This window comes from Henckelia pumila, chromosome 2 (assembly GCF_033568475.1).
Source record: "Henckelia pumila isolate YLH828 chromosome 2, ASM3356847v2, whole genome shotgun sequence".
In the NCBI taxonomy this organism is placed as follows: Eukaryota; Viridiplantae; Streptophyta; class Magnoliopsida; order Lamiales; family Gesneriaceae; genus Henckelia; species Henckelia pumila.
In genome coordinates, this window is record NC_133121.1 from 100,215,433 (window position 1) to 100,231,916 (window position 16,484).

At 37.4% G+C, this 16,484-nt stretch overlaps 1 protein-coding gene across 1 annotated transcript in view; it reads right to left on the minus strand.

The window, feature by feature from the left end:
• Nucleotides 1–16,484, minus strand: part of LOC140881194 (CMP-sialic acid transporter 4) — a 95,129-nt gene that overhangs the window by 38,969 nt on the left and 39,676 nt on the right. The gene's annotated exons all lie outside the window — the stretch shown is intronic.

Below are 16,484 nucleotides of genomic sequence, written 5' to 3' on the forward strand. Positions count from 1 at the left end.
TGGTGAATTCTAGATATTAATTAATATATTGATAGAGAAAGGACCATGCGGGACAGTCCCACTGCAAAATGCATTTATACTATCATCACACGTCTACCTCATCTTTGTCCTTCAATTATTATTTCATTTTAATTTTAATTTTAATTTTAATTTAGTGTGTGTAAATAATTAATAATACGTCTTAATTTATTTTTCTTCACTTAACCAAAAAACACTAGTATTTATTAGGCTTAACGATTTTCCATTCAATTCCAGCTATGTGCTTGTTAAAACTTCAAAGGGGAAAAGATCGATTGCAATAAATTCATAATAGTAAATAATAAAAGAGATGCATATGAACAAAAATTGGGACGAGATGTATCAAAATTTGCTACACGGTTACCTTATTTGAAATGAACTTTTTTTTAATGTATGTGTATCGATATTTAAATATAATGAAGATCCGCATTTTAAAAAAAAATCCGCATTTAATAAGGTTCACTTACCTGTATTCAAAAAATAGGTATTAATAATAAAAAAAATTCAAATTAATTAGCGAGGCAAAATGAATTGAAAGTCAATAAATTCATGTGCGTAATATGCCATGATCTAAAAAGCGTTAGTCGGTAGGCGGGCGGCAACCCACCGTCTAGCCACCTAGGCGATTTTTTTTAAAACCTAAATAATAAATAACTTAGAATATTCATTAGTTTTACTATAAATATAATTTTTATGTCTTATGTTTTTCAATTTTTGTACGAAACGTTTATAAAATTTTAATAATAATAATAATAACAACATAAATATTAATAGATATCAAGTCTTCATATGTAATATGAGATTTAATTTTTTGCTTGACTTTTTTTTCTGCGCTTCTTCTTTCTTTCTGTGTTTGTTTCTTGCTTCTCGTCTTTCTTTTAGTTTTTCATTTTTATTTTTATTTAATAAAAAATAGTAACCACCTAGGCAAATTTCTGTCCGTCTAGACGGATTTCATCCAGCCTAGACGGTTTGGGCGCCGCCTAGGCGGGCAACGCCTAGAGACATAGTCTAGCAAAAAAGCGAGGCGGTGGACAACTGCCTAACGCCTAGGCGATTCTAAGTGGCGCCTCTTAGAACACTGGTAATATGTAACGGCGTTATCGATGGTCAAATAAAAAAAATTTAAAAATCAAAGATACTTAGTTTGAAAAAGAATGTTCTCTCTTGTTGATCAGCTACGTACTTATTGCACCTTTCAATAACCCAAATAAAATAGGGGTTATCCGTATTATATTATGTATTGGATTGGTGGTGGAGCATACACATTGTGCGTGTATAAAATTTCATACATAAGTACTATGACATATGTGTGATAAATATTGAAATCGAAAGCGAAATGTAAAGAAGTTAAAGACACAATTTTTTTTTAAAAAAAAAATCGGAGAATAAATTGTTATAATTGGACTCGTCTCATACTTGAACCTTGGTTTTAATGCCTACATGTTATCGAAGATCAAATTTACCATGTATCGACAGTAGTATTTTATTGTACTAAGTTCTAAACCTTATAATTAAAAATAAAATGGAGATTTTTAGCTTACTATTAAAATTTCTAAATTTTTGGGATAGATATCTTGATATTATATAATAGTTGTACATCTCATCATAATGACCAATTTGATATGTGAAGATTTTGTTTAGACAAACACTTTAAAAAAAATTATCCCTTTAAGTTAGATCTCAAATATTAACTAAGTTATCCTATATTTTTTTTAATCTAACATTCTGTCCACTTTTCTGATCTCTATATTCTTTCTCAAATTTCAACGATTATCAATTTTTATTAAATTATCTGCACTAATTTTTAGTAGAGAGAAAAAAAATTAAGCTTTTAATAAAATTTAAAAATATATATTATTACTTCTCTTGTATATATTATGATAATTATTTTAGTGTACACGTTGCTCAAACTTATCCATTTTACACCAGAAAATTACAATTTATCTTCTAAATTTCTGCTCAATCACGTCAGCACCAAGTCACTAACTATAGTTCCATTTAAAATTATTTTTTGCACATATTTACACGAATTACACATTAAATCATCAAAAATCATAATCTTATTTTCTTGTAACAAAATCAAAATTTCAATATATATTATATTATATTATATTATATTATATTATATTATATTATATTATATTCCAAACACAAACAGATGGGCCAACTGGTACTTGTTATAATAGAGAAAGGGTGACGGAATTTTTGCCTATTTACCAGAATTGCTTCCGTTACATATATTTTTATAGCACATAAATCATAAATTTAATTATATTGGCCAAAATCAATTTTCTTTTGTGGATCTTTACATTATAATATGTGCAAACAAGCTATTCTATATTTTTTTCTCCAAATTTTTTGCAAATTTTTCATTACTGTTTGATGTTGAAAAAAACACAAAGATAACGCTTAAAAAAACAAAACAAAAACAAAAACAAAAACAAAAACAAAACACATAATTTCCTTTATAAATTATTGAATTTTTGTGAACAAACAATATGCTTCTCTATCTTCTCTGGTCTAAAAAGAAGGTATGAGCTTATTATTAATGTCGATAATTAATTTTTAGTACAGTGATAAATATCCAGTATTCACATAATTAATATTAATGTCGAGGTACGAGCGGTTGAGTTTGTGCTAGCATAAGAATAGTACCCTAATTCAAAATCCAATTGTCCAACGTTGATTTGAACATGGAGGTCCATGAAAATATATTGATTACATAGCAAATTAAAATTGTACATTTGGATATAAAATGTAAGAGTACTACCTTATGCTAGCATTTCATCAACCCATAGAAGCATAGTGAGCATTAATCATTCATGCAATTCAATCATGTTGTTATGTACAATCGATCTAACGTTGTGATCATATATATATAATTAGTTTCTAGAACGAGATCATAATTATATTTATATATATCTAATTAACTGAAGACGAATACTAATCTAATTAACAACGTAAAACTAAGGGAAAATGTTTTTTTTGTCTAAATTGTACATTTTTTGGTTTTGATCCATTAACTTTTCAAAATTTGGGTTTGGTACACTAACTTTTAATTTCAGTGATTTTGGTTCAATTGCTGACGTGGCAGCTAGACACGTCAACATTTTTCGATGTCAAGTCAGCATTTTTCGGTGCCACATCAGTAGTTGAACCAAATTAAATAACCAAAAACTAAAAGTTAGTGTATCAAAACAAAAATTTGAAATGTTAATGGACCAAAACCAAAAAATATACAAGTTAATGAACAAAAAAAAATATTTTCCCGAAAACTAATATTTCTGCAAATTAGGGGAATGGAAAAATAAGTGGTGATGAACTAATTACTTTCTAAGTATTACGATAAATATTTTATAAGAAATAATTTTTATGTACGATCGATTTAAAGTTGTAATTAATGTTGAATTTGAAATCCACATACGATTACTATCAATTAAAACTTCTAGAACGATGATAATCATGCATTATTAGATCTATATAAATACTATTAACAAAAAATGTCTTGTAATTTAATTATTACTATCAATTATATATAACTTCTAGAACGATGATAATCATGTATTATTAGATCTATATAAATATTATTAACAAAAAATGGCTTAGTAATTAATTAACAACGGAAAAATTATTATTTTTCCCTGAAATGAGGCAAATGAAAAAAAAAAGTGATGAATTAGTTGATTTCAAAATATGGAGATTAATTTTTTACGAAGGAAAATATATAATATACCTTCAATATAAAGTTATAATTAACGTTTAATTTGAAATCTATATATAATTATTGTCAATGGTAATTTTTGGAACGCTGATAATCATGCATAATTAATCTATATAAATCTAATTAAATCAAAATATGGAGATTAATTTTTTACGAAGGGAAATATATTATATACCTTCAATATAAAGTTATAATTAACATTTAATTTTAAATCTATATATAATTTGTGAGGACTCGGGTACTAATCCCTCAAATCATAATGATTAATCCAAGATCATGAATTAACACCAAGCAATGAAGCAAGCAAAGACTAATTTTTTTTTTTTAAACCCATGGTGGCTCGCTCGAGCGAGCCTCACCTCTCGCTCGAGCGAGAGCCACTCGGGATGTCACACCCATGGCTCGCTCGAGCGAGCCCAGGCTTCGCTCGAGCGAGCTGTGCTCTGCCCGGCCTGCTGAAAATCTGCTCTTGAGCTGTTCTAGGTTGGTTTATTCAAGTCTATCCATCTACAAATACCAAATATGATATATAATGAAGACTTACACGAAACATTGCTGATATATAGATCTAAATCTCAATTGTTTACAACAACTCATAAATACAAAAGAGATGTCATCTTATCTAAGTTCACCATATCATAAGATGCTACAACAAGTAGAGTTTCAACTCTTCACATAAACAATCTCAATTTTACATGTAGAACCTACAAAAAGTAACTCAACTAGATTTCAAGGTAGCAACATCATATACATCTAGATTAAAAGCTAGTCTCAAGCTTTAATACAAACATCAAAACATGAAAAGATATTAAAGTCTCAACCAATGTTTCAACAACTCAACATTGGAATCCAAATCTAACATATTTGACAAAACATAAACTTCTTCTAACACCCGAGTCTCCACTCTAATCTCTCAATCTCTCGCTTCCCTGTCAAGTCCGACTCACTTACTCTTCAACCTGATGCAATGTACATATACAAGCAAAACAACAGCCGGATAACTCCGGTGATAATAAATCTCAGTATAAAAGACATCTATATAAATCAAGTAAATATAACTCAACAAGTAAATCTACTATCACAATCATCATTTCCTTATACCCTTACTTGTCGAATATATTTCAAAGAAAATTCATTCAGAACATAAAGACTCAAAGACAAGTCGAGGGTTCAAGGATTCAAGTCTCACAGAATCGATATTTTCAAAAATCATTTCGTTGGGATCCCGGGAATATAATAAGGCCACAAATCAAGCCTCCCACCTACACTCCCGCTCGAGGTGGTAACAATCTCATATTCCCTGGACTGTGAACACTATACTGAGAACCGTGGCAAAAAGAAATCAAGTCAGATCTCTAGCCTCTCATATACAAGTTCACCACGTCCAATATTTTCTTTTCGATTCTGTTTTCAAGATTTCGAAAGAATTGTGGCTCAAGAGGTTTACTATCAATTCTAAAATCAATCTACCACAACTCAACAAGCATATTATGTTTGAATCAAACAACTCATATATCAAACAAATCAACTAAGTCAAGTAATTCATTTAAATCATAAAAGATTAAGTAAAACAACTAATCATGCATGTATGTGATATAATAAACTCAAAAACCACCACGTTCTTGAGTTATTCTATCTGTCGAGGTTAATGTCGAATCATACCTTTCTTCTCTTGTTCTAAACTTCTCAAACTCTTGCATCTTCTGATCACACAAGCTTCTACAAAATCTGCTCAAACCTTCTTGCTATTTCAACTCTAGTTGTGTCCAACTTGTAGCTCATGTCAATTCAATTCCGGACTCGTCGAATCGACTTCGATACCTTTGAAATTAAATCTGAATTGAAGTGTTTACAAGTCATATATTAGCATTTAATTTCATCTAATCTCACAATTGCTTAAACACTTCAAAACTTGCCAAGATAACCGACATTCCAACCAGTATCGTATCGGTTACAAACCGGCACCGAGAAGACCTATCTATTAATTCTAACAACTTACACAACCTTCAAAAATTGATATCTAATTCATATCAATATCATTTCATCACTAAAATTTCAAAATCAACATCTAAATTTTTCAGAAATTCATCAAATTAAATCGACGGCGTAACGGCTCGAATTTGGTAATTCCAAAAGCATAAACACCATCAATACTATACTTCAAACTCATTTCCATACTCAATTCAATCCATATCACACGAAATCAGTAACCCAAAATTCCATAAATTTCATAAAATAGTCCATAATTCAAAAACATGTCCAAACGATGATCTTTTCTAAATCCGACTTAGATACGCTATCGTCGTATATACTAGAACACGTTTATACAATCAAATCGTAATTCTAACAACATCTCAAAATTAAAACATGGTAGAATTTAGCCAAACTTACGTCAAAGTGTAGCACTCGAAGCCGTGATCGCAAATATACGATCAATTTGAAATTCTACCGGCCGGATCAAATTCTATTAATTTTGGAAGACAAAAATCGACCATGGTTCTTCTTTTCTCCTCTCTCTCGGTCTTGGCTGTAAATTCTGATGAAATACATGCAATTACATAGGGATCTACACGTGTAATCCCCACTTGCAAGTGCTATTTGCACTTTGACCCATAAACTTTTGGACAATTGCAAATCAATCCCCGGACAAGTGATTTAATTCAATTTCAATCCTAAATAATTTAAGAATAATAGAATTTAACTCTAAACTCCAAATATTCTCAAATTAAATATTTTCTCATTAAAATCGTATTTTAGTCCTTGAACTTCTCAATATTTGCAAATTGGTCCCTGCTCGAGTTTCTTCTTCAAATTAAATCCTCTTTAATTCCAAAACTCGGAATTTAAATCTTAATCTCATAAATACTCAATTAGAATATTTATTCTCTTAATTTAAGAATCCCGGAATTTAATTCCCAAATATCCGTAAATTCTCAAATTAAATATTTTCGGCTCGAAAATTACATCTCAAACTTCCATTGTAACACCCGGTATTTTTAATTACATAAATCCGCCTGCATAATTAGGATATTTAATTATTTAAATTTATGATTTATGGGTTAAATAATTATGTGAATTATTTATGCATGATTTAATTTATTTTTAAGCATTTAACCCATAATTAGTGATTTTTATGATTTTTAGTATTTTTATTATTTAATCGCGTAGACGGGACCGTGGACGGACGAGATGACAACTTTCTAGCCAAATTATTTTATGAGCCTTTTTAGAGCCTTAAATTATTATTTTGAGTTTTATTATCTCAAAATTTTAGGTATTTAATTTTATTTAATTTTAGGGGTCATTTTTATCCAAAATTAGTCAAAATATTGACTTTTTAGTATTTTTAAAATTCCCCTAAATTATTATTTCGAGATTTTATTTAGGTGATCAGATTTTTAAATGTTTATTTAAGAGTTTAAGTTGTATATTATTTATTTAAAACCTTTTATATTTAATTATTTAACCTATATTTAATTAACACCAAAATAAAACCTAATCTACCCAAACCCTATTAGCCGATTACTTCACCCCCTTAGCCGCCTCCACTCTCACAAAATCCTCATCTCCTTCGGCCAAGACCATCTCCAAGAACACCATAGCCATCCTTTTGAAGGTTTCAAGCAAGCCAAAGTCGTCCCGTCGTCCCGAAGTCCTTCCTACACGTGTTAAATCCATATCTACGGTGAAAGGCATGTTTCTTTCCACTTTTCAAACCTATATCAGTGTATGTATGCGTGTGGGTGTGTAACATCAAAATATATTATTTTGACAGCAAGTTTTTTCGAATTTCCTTCTCTATTGCACTCGATTGGCACTTTGATGATTCATGCACACGTTATCTTGTCCATGGCTAGGTGGACTGCTGGTCCACGGTTAGAAGGGTTCTTTGGGGTCCCTAAGGTCGAATGGTAGGGTCGGACAAGGGCTGGAATGGGCTAGGACCAGGCTGGTTCGAACTGAACCATGATCGGTAATTTTTCTGCGCAGCTTAGGTTATGGTGGAAGAGGGTTCGGGGTAGGCTAAGGGGACAGCATGGGGTTCGGACCAGGGGGTGGTTCAAACCGGCAGGACCCTGGGGAGGTCCTGCCGGCGGGGCTCCGGCCACGGTGGCCGGAGCTGGGCTGCAGCAGGCCGGGAAGGCCTGCTGCTCACGCAGCCGTGCGGCCGAGAGAGAGGAATAGACTAGGGTTCGGTTCTAGGGTTTATGGTGGGTCCGGGTCGGGTCATGTTGTCCGGGTCGGGTCTAAAATATTATGGGTTAAGTTAAGTGGGTCCGGGTCCGGGTTATTTAATTTGGGGCTCGGGTATTTTTATTTTTAAGTTTTTGAGTTAATTAGGAATTTAAATGGACTAATTAAATTCCCAAAAATTTAATTAGTAACATTTAATTTATTTGGGTTAATTTAATTATTTTTGGGCTTTTAATAAATTTTATTTAAATTTTTAAGTTGGCCAGAAATTTTTATGGGCTTGGGAGCCCATGAAAGTTATTGGGCCTGTTATTGGGCTTTTGGGCCCATTGGGCCAGGGACAGTGTTATTGGGCCTAAGTTAGTCTTAATGGGCTTTGGTTGATTTATGGGCCAAGTCTTAAGTTAATGGGCTTGTATGTCTAGGGCCAGCAGCTGTATCAAACCATGAGAAATTTGCATGTGTCCTGAGTTTATATTTAATTATTTTTATGCATGAAAAGTTATTTGAATATTTATATGATATTAGAAAATAAATTAAATATAAATGAAGGACACACAATTTATTTAAGTACATGCATTCATGAAATCAATTTTTATGATATGATTTAATATTCTATGGTTGAGCAAATAAAATATTTTAGGTCGAAATTGAAGTAGTGTGGCCATTTATGTATGGGCAGTTTCTGCCATTTATGTATGGGCAGTTTTCTGCCATTTATGTATGGGTGGTTCGCCACCAGCCTCGTACGATGGTTTAGACTGATCAGTCGCACTATGGGTCACACTTACGGATATGACCATTCGATGTTCAGAAAATAAATGCTCAACAACTTATGTATGTATGATATTATGTATGTTATGTATGTTTATTTATGTAAGTTATGTTATGTAAATTTTTAAGCATGCTCATTCATGTATATGTATGTATTAGTATTAAATTGATTTAAATTATTTTAAACCCTTGTTAGTATGCATGTTGGGCCTCTAGGCTCACTACACTGATATGGTGCAGGTGAGTACGTAGAGGAGCAGGTTACTCCTACCGGTGGTGAGGACGTATGAGCAGCGCTGCAGTAGCCCCGTGACCGTGACAGCCTCTGAGTCACCATGCATGATGTTATGATACATTTTTAATATTTTTAGTGGTTGAGGTTTATTGGAATATTTTATTAAATATTTTTAGTGCATGCACACATTTTAATTATTTTATTTATGCAGTATATTTTTAATTCTAGGGTTGACTCAGATGTTTAATTATTTTAAAGGATGCATTTTATTTAAGTATTTAATTGTTTATTTATTTAGTCATGTATTTATTTTAAGTATTTTATTCAGTGCATATATGTATGGGCATATATGTACATATTTTGTTTAGTAGTATAAAAAAAAAAAAATTTCCGCATATTTATTTATTAGAGAGTTAGGGTCGTTTCAGTTGGTATCAAAGCACGGTCCTTGGAGGGGTCACTACTGCTTCGCGAGCTCAGAAATCCACGCTACCGGTCTGTAAGTTTTAAATGTTTATAGTATGATTTAAATTTCTAGAACTTAAGTTAGCCTTAATTTTAAACACTTAGTTATGCAAGGCGATTTACGTAAATAAATATGTGGTGGTGCAGAATGCCTCCCAGACAGGTGAATCGACGTGGGAGACCTCCACATCCGCCTCCACCTCCACCGCCACCTCAGCAGCACCCCATGACAGCACTGGAGCAGGCCAGTGCCACGATGATGGCGGGTATTACTGCTCTGTTGGAGCAGCAGGCTGCCCGTCCCAGACTGTCCCACGAGGAGGACGTCGCAGAGAGGTTCCAGAAGAAGGGGCCTAAGGAGTTTTTGGGGACCACCGATCCTTTGGTGGCTGAGGGATGGATTCGCTCTCTTGAGTCCATTTTCGAATATATGGGGATCACAGACACCGACAGGGTGAGCTGTGCTACGTACATGATGCGAGGCGATGCAGCCCTTTGGTGGGAGGGTGCAGTTAGAGGAGTCCATCTACCTACACTGACGTGGGCTGAGTTCAGGCGTATCTTCTACGCCAAGTATTTCACTGAGGACGTGCGCAGTCACATGATCCGGGAGTTTATGAGTCTCCGGCAGGGGGACAGGTCTGTTGTGGAGTACGTGAGCCAGTATGAGAGGGACTGTCATTTTGTGCCCATGATTGCTGATAGTCCGCAGGAGAAGCTGCGACAGTTTGTTGAGGGCCTGAAGGCTGAGATCAGGCATGACGTGCGTATGGCAGACGTCTTTACCTATGAGTCTGCAGTCAGCAGGGCGTTGCGTTCCGAGGAGGGACGGAGAGCGATACAGAGAGAGCAGCAGGGTAAGAGGCAGTTTATGCAGACAGGGTATCAGCGACCATCTTCGCAGCCACCTGCGAAGAAACAGTCTACAGGGCCATCTAAGGGCCCGAATCAGCAGAGGCCTCAGGGGAAGCCACAGCAGCAGACTAGGGGCGGGACCCCTACTCCAGGGAGATATCCAGTGTGTCCGAAGTGCCAGAAGATGCATTCCGGGCAGTGTCTATTGGGAGCAGGAGTCTGCTATCGTTGCAAGGAGCCAGGGCATCAGATTGCCAACTGCCCGCAGAGGCAAAACGTCAGTGGGCGAGTATATGTGATGCAGGCAGAGGAGGCAGACCCAGATACCTCCTTGATCACCGGTATACCTAACCCCTAGAATATTTTCAATTCTTTGCATTTGTTTATTGCGATTATATCTGAATGCCTGTTACTTGAGTTTAACTATCAGCATGCTAGAATAAGAATTTTGTTTCTTTGTGATTAGAATTAAGGATTGTAGTGTTTTAACCTTGGGAGCATAGTGGTATGAATTGTTGGGAATCTTCTGCGTGCAGGGAGAATTTTAGTTGGAGGCAACTCCACGTTTGCGTTGCTAGATTCAGGAGCCACGCATTCGTTTATCTCCCTAGATTTTATCAGACGGATAGGCATTACACCGGAGGTTGTCGACTGTGGTTACGATGTTACCATGCCATCCGGACAGATTATCACTACCACTAGTGTCATCAGGGATCTGGAATTGGAGTTGCAGGGACACTCCATTCGAGCAGATCTAGTGGTTCTTCCATTGACTGGGTTTGACTTGATTTTGGGTATGGACTGGCTATCAGTTAATGGAGCTTCGATTGATTTCCGACGTAGGACAGTGTCAGTGAAGCCAGCAGGAGGTGAGATGTTTACTTTCTTTGCATCTCAGTCTAGCAGTATTCCTCAGATGATATCACTTGTTCGTGCGAGGAAACTGTTGCGCCATGGATGTCAGGGTTTTCTTGCTAGTGTGGTCACTACCTCAGATGTTTCTAGCAGATCGTTATCAGATATAGAGGTGGTACGTGACTATCCAGATGTTTTTCCTGACGATGTTGCAGGAATTCCACCAGTGAGGGAGGTGGAGTTCAGTATTGAGTTGTTGCCGGATACTGTGCCTATCTCTAAGGCACCGTATCGACTTGCTCCTACAGAGATGAGAGAGTTGAAGGAGCAGATTCAGGAGCTGTTGGAGAAGGGCTTTGTTCGCCCTAGTTTTTCTCCATGGGGAGCTCCAGTGTTGTTTGTGAAGAAGAAGGACGGCAGCATGAGATTGTGCATTGACTACCGAGAGCTCAACAGAGTCACAGTGAAGAATAAGTATCCACTACCGAGGATAGAGGATTTATTCGATCAGTTGCAGGGAGCTTCGGTATTCTCCAAGATCGATCTGCGATCTGGTTACCATCAGCTGAGGGTCAGAGATTCAGACGTGTCTAAGACTGCCTTTAGGACACGGTATGGACACTATGAGTTTTTGGTGATGCCCTTTGGGTTGACCAATGCTCCAGCAGTTTTTATGGATCTCATGCATCGTGTTTTCCAGCCGTACCTAGATCAGTTTGTCATTGTATTCATTGATGACATATTGATCTACTCGAGGAGCATTGAGGAGCACACACAGCATTTGCATACAGCCTTGCAGACTTTGAGAGAGCATCGACTGTTTGCAAAGTTCAGTAAGTGTGAGTTTTGGTTGGAGCAGGTGGCGTTTCTAGGCCACATTATTTCTAGAGATGGGATTGCAGTGGATCAGTCCAAGGTGCAGGCAGTGAGGGATTGGGGGATTCCAAAGAATGCTTCGGAGATTCGTAGCTTCTTGGGTTTAGCAGGATACTATAGGAAGTTCATCAAGGGTTTTTCCTCTATTGCAGTACCCTTGACTTCCTTAACTAAGAAGAACGCGAAGTATAGTTGGAGTCCAGATTGTCAGAGGAGCTTTGATCAGCTGAAGGATGCGCTTACTTCAGCACCTGTATTAGCTATGACAGTGCCACATGAGGAGTTAGTGGTGTACACCGACGCGTCCAAACTTGGGTTGGGCGCAGTACTTATGCAGAGTGGCAGAGTTATCGCATATGCATCGCGACAGTTGAAGATTCATGAGCAGAACTATCCGACGCATGATTTGGAGCTTGCAGCAGTGGTTTTTGCGTTGAAAATCTGGAGGCACTATCTTTACGGCGAGAAGTGCAAGATTTTCACCGACCACAAGAGCCTCAAGTACTTCTTCACCCAGAAGGAGTTGAACATGAGGCAGCGCAGATGGCTTGAGCTTGTTAAGGACTACGACTGTGACATTAGCTACCATCCGGGTAAGGCTAATGTAGTAGCAGATGCTTTGAGTCGAAAGTCGTCAGTGGTATCATGTTTGACTGCACAGTTACCACTACTGACCGAGATTCAGATATTTGGTTTGGAGTGCTATCCGAGCGGCCATGCACCGAGCTTGTCAGTGTTGACGGTGCAGCCAGTTCTGCGAGATCGGATTAGAGAGGGACAGTCCACTGATGAGGAGCTACAGCGATGGAGACAGAGAGATGAGGCCAGAGGTAATCTCTTGTATACAGTGGAGGACGGCATCGTTCAGTACCGTGGGAGGATGTGGGTACCGAATGTTGATCAGTTGAGAGCCGAGATTCTAGCAGAGGCTCATGCATCTCCGTACTCCATTCACCCCGGAAGTACGAAGATGTACCGAGACTTACAGTTATTGTATTGGTGGCCCGGGATGAAGAGTGACATCGGGAGAGTGGTGTCAGAGTGCTTGACTTGTCAGCAAGTCAAAGCAGAGCATCAGCGTCCAGCAGGACTTCTTAGACCTCTCCCTATTCCGGAATGGAAGTGGGAGAATATTACGATGGACTTTGTAGTTGGCTTACCGAGGAGTGCCAGAGGGTGTACAGCGATTTGGGTGATTGTGGATAGACTCACCAAGTCAGCTCATTTCTTACCGGTAAGGACTAATTACACCTTGACACAGTATGCAGAGCTTTACATCAGAGAGATTGTTAGACTGCATGGCATACCAGTGTCTATCGTGTCAGACAGAGATCCGAGGTTCACCTCAGCGTTTTGGAAGAGTCTGCACACAGCTTTGGGGACTAGACTTTTGTTCAGTACAGCTTTTCATCCCCAGACAGATGGTCAGTCCGAGAGAGTGATCCAGGTTCTCGAGGATCTTTTGAGAGCTTCTGTTATCGATTTTCGAGGATCTTAGGAGACTAGACTGCCATTAGTGGAGTTTACCTATAACAACAGCTTTCAGTCGTCTATAGGTATGGCTCCATATGCAGCACTTTATGGGAGGAGATGCAGATCTCCGGTGCATTGGGATGAGGTTGGTGAGCGGATTTTGTTGGGTCCAGAGATTGTGCAGCAGACAGCTGACATTGTGACGCAGATTCGAGACAGGATGAGGACAGCGCAGAGTCGGCAGAAGAGTTATGCAGATGCCAGACGACGCGATTTGGAGTTCGCGGTGGGTGATCACGTATTCTTGAAGGTGTCACCTATGAAGGGAGTTGCGCGTTTTGGACGGAGAGGCAAGCTGAATCCGAGATACATAGGGCCATTCGAGATCTTGGAGCGAGTTGGCACGTTGGCCTATCGTTTAGCTCTACCTCCAGGGCTAGCGGCAGTGCACAACGTTTTCCATGTATCCATGCTTCGGAGATATGTCTCCAACCCGTCGCATGTGTTGGATTTCGAGCCCTTAAAGTTGCCACCAGATCTTGTTTACGAGGAGAGACCAGTGCGGATTTTGGCTAGAGAGGAGCGGAGGCTTAGGACGCGGGTCATACCGATGGTCAGAGTCCAGTGGCTGAATCACTCGGAGGAGGAAGCTACTTGGGAGACCGAGGAGGATATGAGGACTCGCTACCCGGAGATGTTCGGGTAAGTACTTTAATTTCGAGGACGAAATTCAATTTAAGGGGGGGAGAATTGTAACACTCGGTATTTTTAATTACATAAATCCGCCTGCATAATTAGGATATTTAATTATTTAAATTTATGATTTATGGGTTAAATAATTATGTGAATTATTTATGCATGATTTAATTTATTTTTAAGCATTTAACCCATAATTAGTGATTTTTATGATTTTTAGTATTTTTATTATTTAATCGCGTAGACGGGACCGTGGACGGACGAGATGACAACTTTCTAGCCAAATTATTTTATGAGCCTTTTTAGAGCCTTAAATTATTATTTTGAGTTTTATTATCTCAAAATTTTAGGTATTTAATTTTATTTAATTTTAGGGGTCATTTTTATCCAAAATTAGTCAAAATATTGACTTTTTAGTATTTTTAAAATTCCCCTAAATTATTATTTCGAGATTTTATTTAGGTGATCAGATTTTTAAATGTTTATTTAAGAGTTTAAGTTGTATATTATTTATTTAAAACCTTTTATATTTAATTATTTAACCTATATTTAATTAACACCAAAATAAAACCTAATCTACCCAAACCCTATTAGCCGATTACTTCACCCCCTTAGCCGCCTCCACTCTCACAAAATCCTCATCTCCTTCGGCCAAGACCATCTCCAAGAACACCATAGCCATCCTTTTGAAGGTTTCAAGCAAGCCAAAGTCGTCCCGTCGTTCCGAAGTCCTTCCTACACGTGTTAAATCCATATCTACGGTGAAAGGCATGTTTCTTTCCACTTTTCAAACCTATATCAGTGTATGTATGCGTGTGGGTGTGTAACATCAAAATATATTATTTTGACAGCAAGTTTTTTCGAATTTCCTTCTCTATTGCACTCGATTGGCACTTTGATGATTCATGCACACGTTTTCTTGTCCATGGCTAGGTGGACTGCTGGTCCACGGTTAGAAGGGTTCTTTGGGGTCCCTAAGGTCGAATGGTAGGGTCGGACAAGGGCTGGAATGGGCTAGGACCAGGCTGGTTCGAACTGAACCATGATTGGTCATTTTTCTGCGCAGCTTAGGTTATGGTGGAAGAGGGTTCGGGGTAGGCTAAGGGGGCAGCATGGGGTTCGGACCAGGGGGTGGTTCGAACCGGCAGGACCCTGGGGAGGTCCTGCCGGCGGGGCTCCGGCCACGGTGGCCGGAGCTGGGCTGCAGCAGGCCGGGAAGGCCTGCTGCTCACGCAGCCGTGCGGCCGAGAGAGAGGAATAGACTAGGGTTCGGTTCTAGGGTTTATGGTGGGTCCGGGTTGGGTCATGTGGTCCGGGTCGGGTCTAAAATATTATGGGTTAAGTTAAGTGGGTCCGGGTCCGGGTTATTTTATTTGGGGCTCGGGTATTTTTATTTTTAAGTTTTTGAGTTAATTAGGAATTTAAATGGACTAATTAAATTCCCAAAAATTTAATTAGTAACATTTAATTTATTTGGGTTAATTTAATTATTTTTGGGCTTTTAATAAATTTTATTTAAATTTTTAAGTTGGCTCGAAATTTTTATGGGCTTGGGAGCCCATGAAAGTTATTGGGCCTGTTATTGGGCTTTTGGGCCCATTGGGCCAGGGACAGTGTTATTGGGCCTAAGTTAGTCTTAATGGGCTTTGGTTGATTTATGGGCCAAGTCTTAAGTTAATGGGCTTGTATGTCTAGGGCCAGCAGCTGTATCAAACCATGAGAAATTTGCATGTGTCCTGAGTTTATATTTAATTATTTTTATGCATGAAAAGTTATTTGAATATTTATATGATATTAGAAAATAAATTAAATATAAATGAAGGACACACAATTTATTTAAGTACATGCATTCATGAAATCAATTTTTATGATATGATTTAATATTCTATGGTTGAGCAAATAAAATATTTTAGGTGGAAATTGAAGTAGTGTGGCCATTTATGTATGGGCAATTTCTGCCATTTATGTATGGGCAGTTTTCTGTCATTTATGTATGGGTGGTTCGCCACCAGCCTCGTACGATGGTTTCTTAGACTGATCAGTCGCACTATGGGTCACACTTACGGATAGGACCATTCGATGTTCAGAAAATAAATGCTCAACAACTTATGTATGTATGATATTATGTATGTTATGTATGTTTATTTATGTAAGTTATGTTATGTAAATTTTTAAGCATGCTCATTCATGTATATGTATGTATTAGTATTAAATTGATTTAAATTATTTTAAACCCTTGTTAGTATGCATGTTGGGCCTCTAGGCTCACTACACTGATATGGTGCAGGTGAGTACGTAGAGGAGCAGGTTACTCCTACC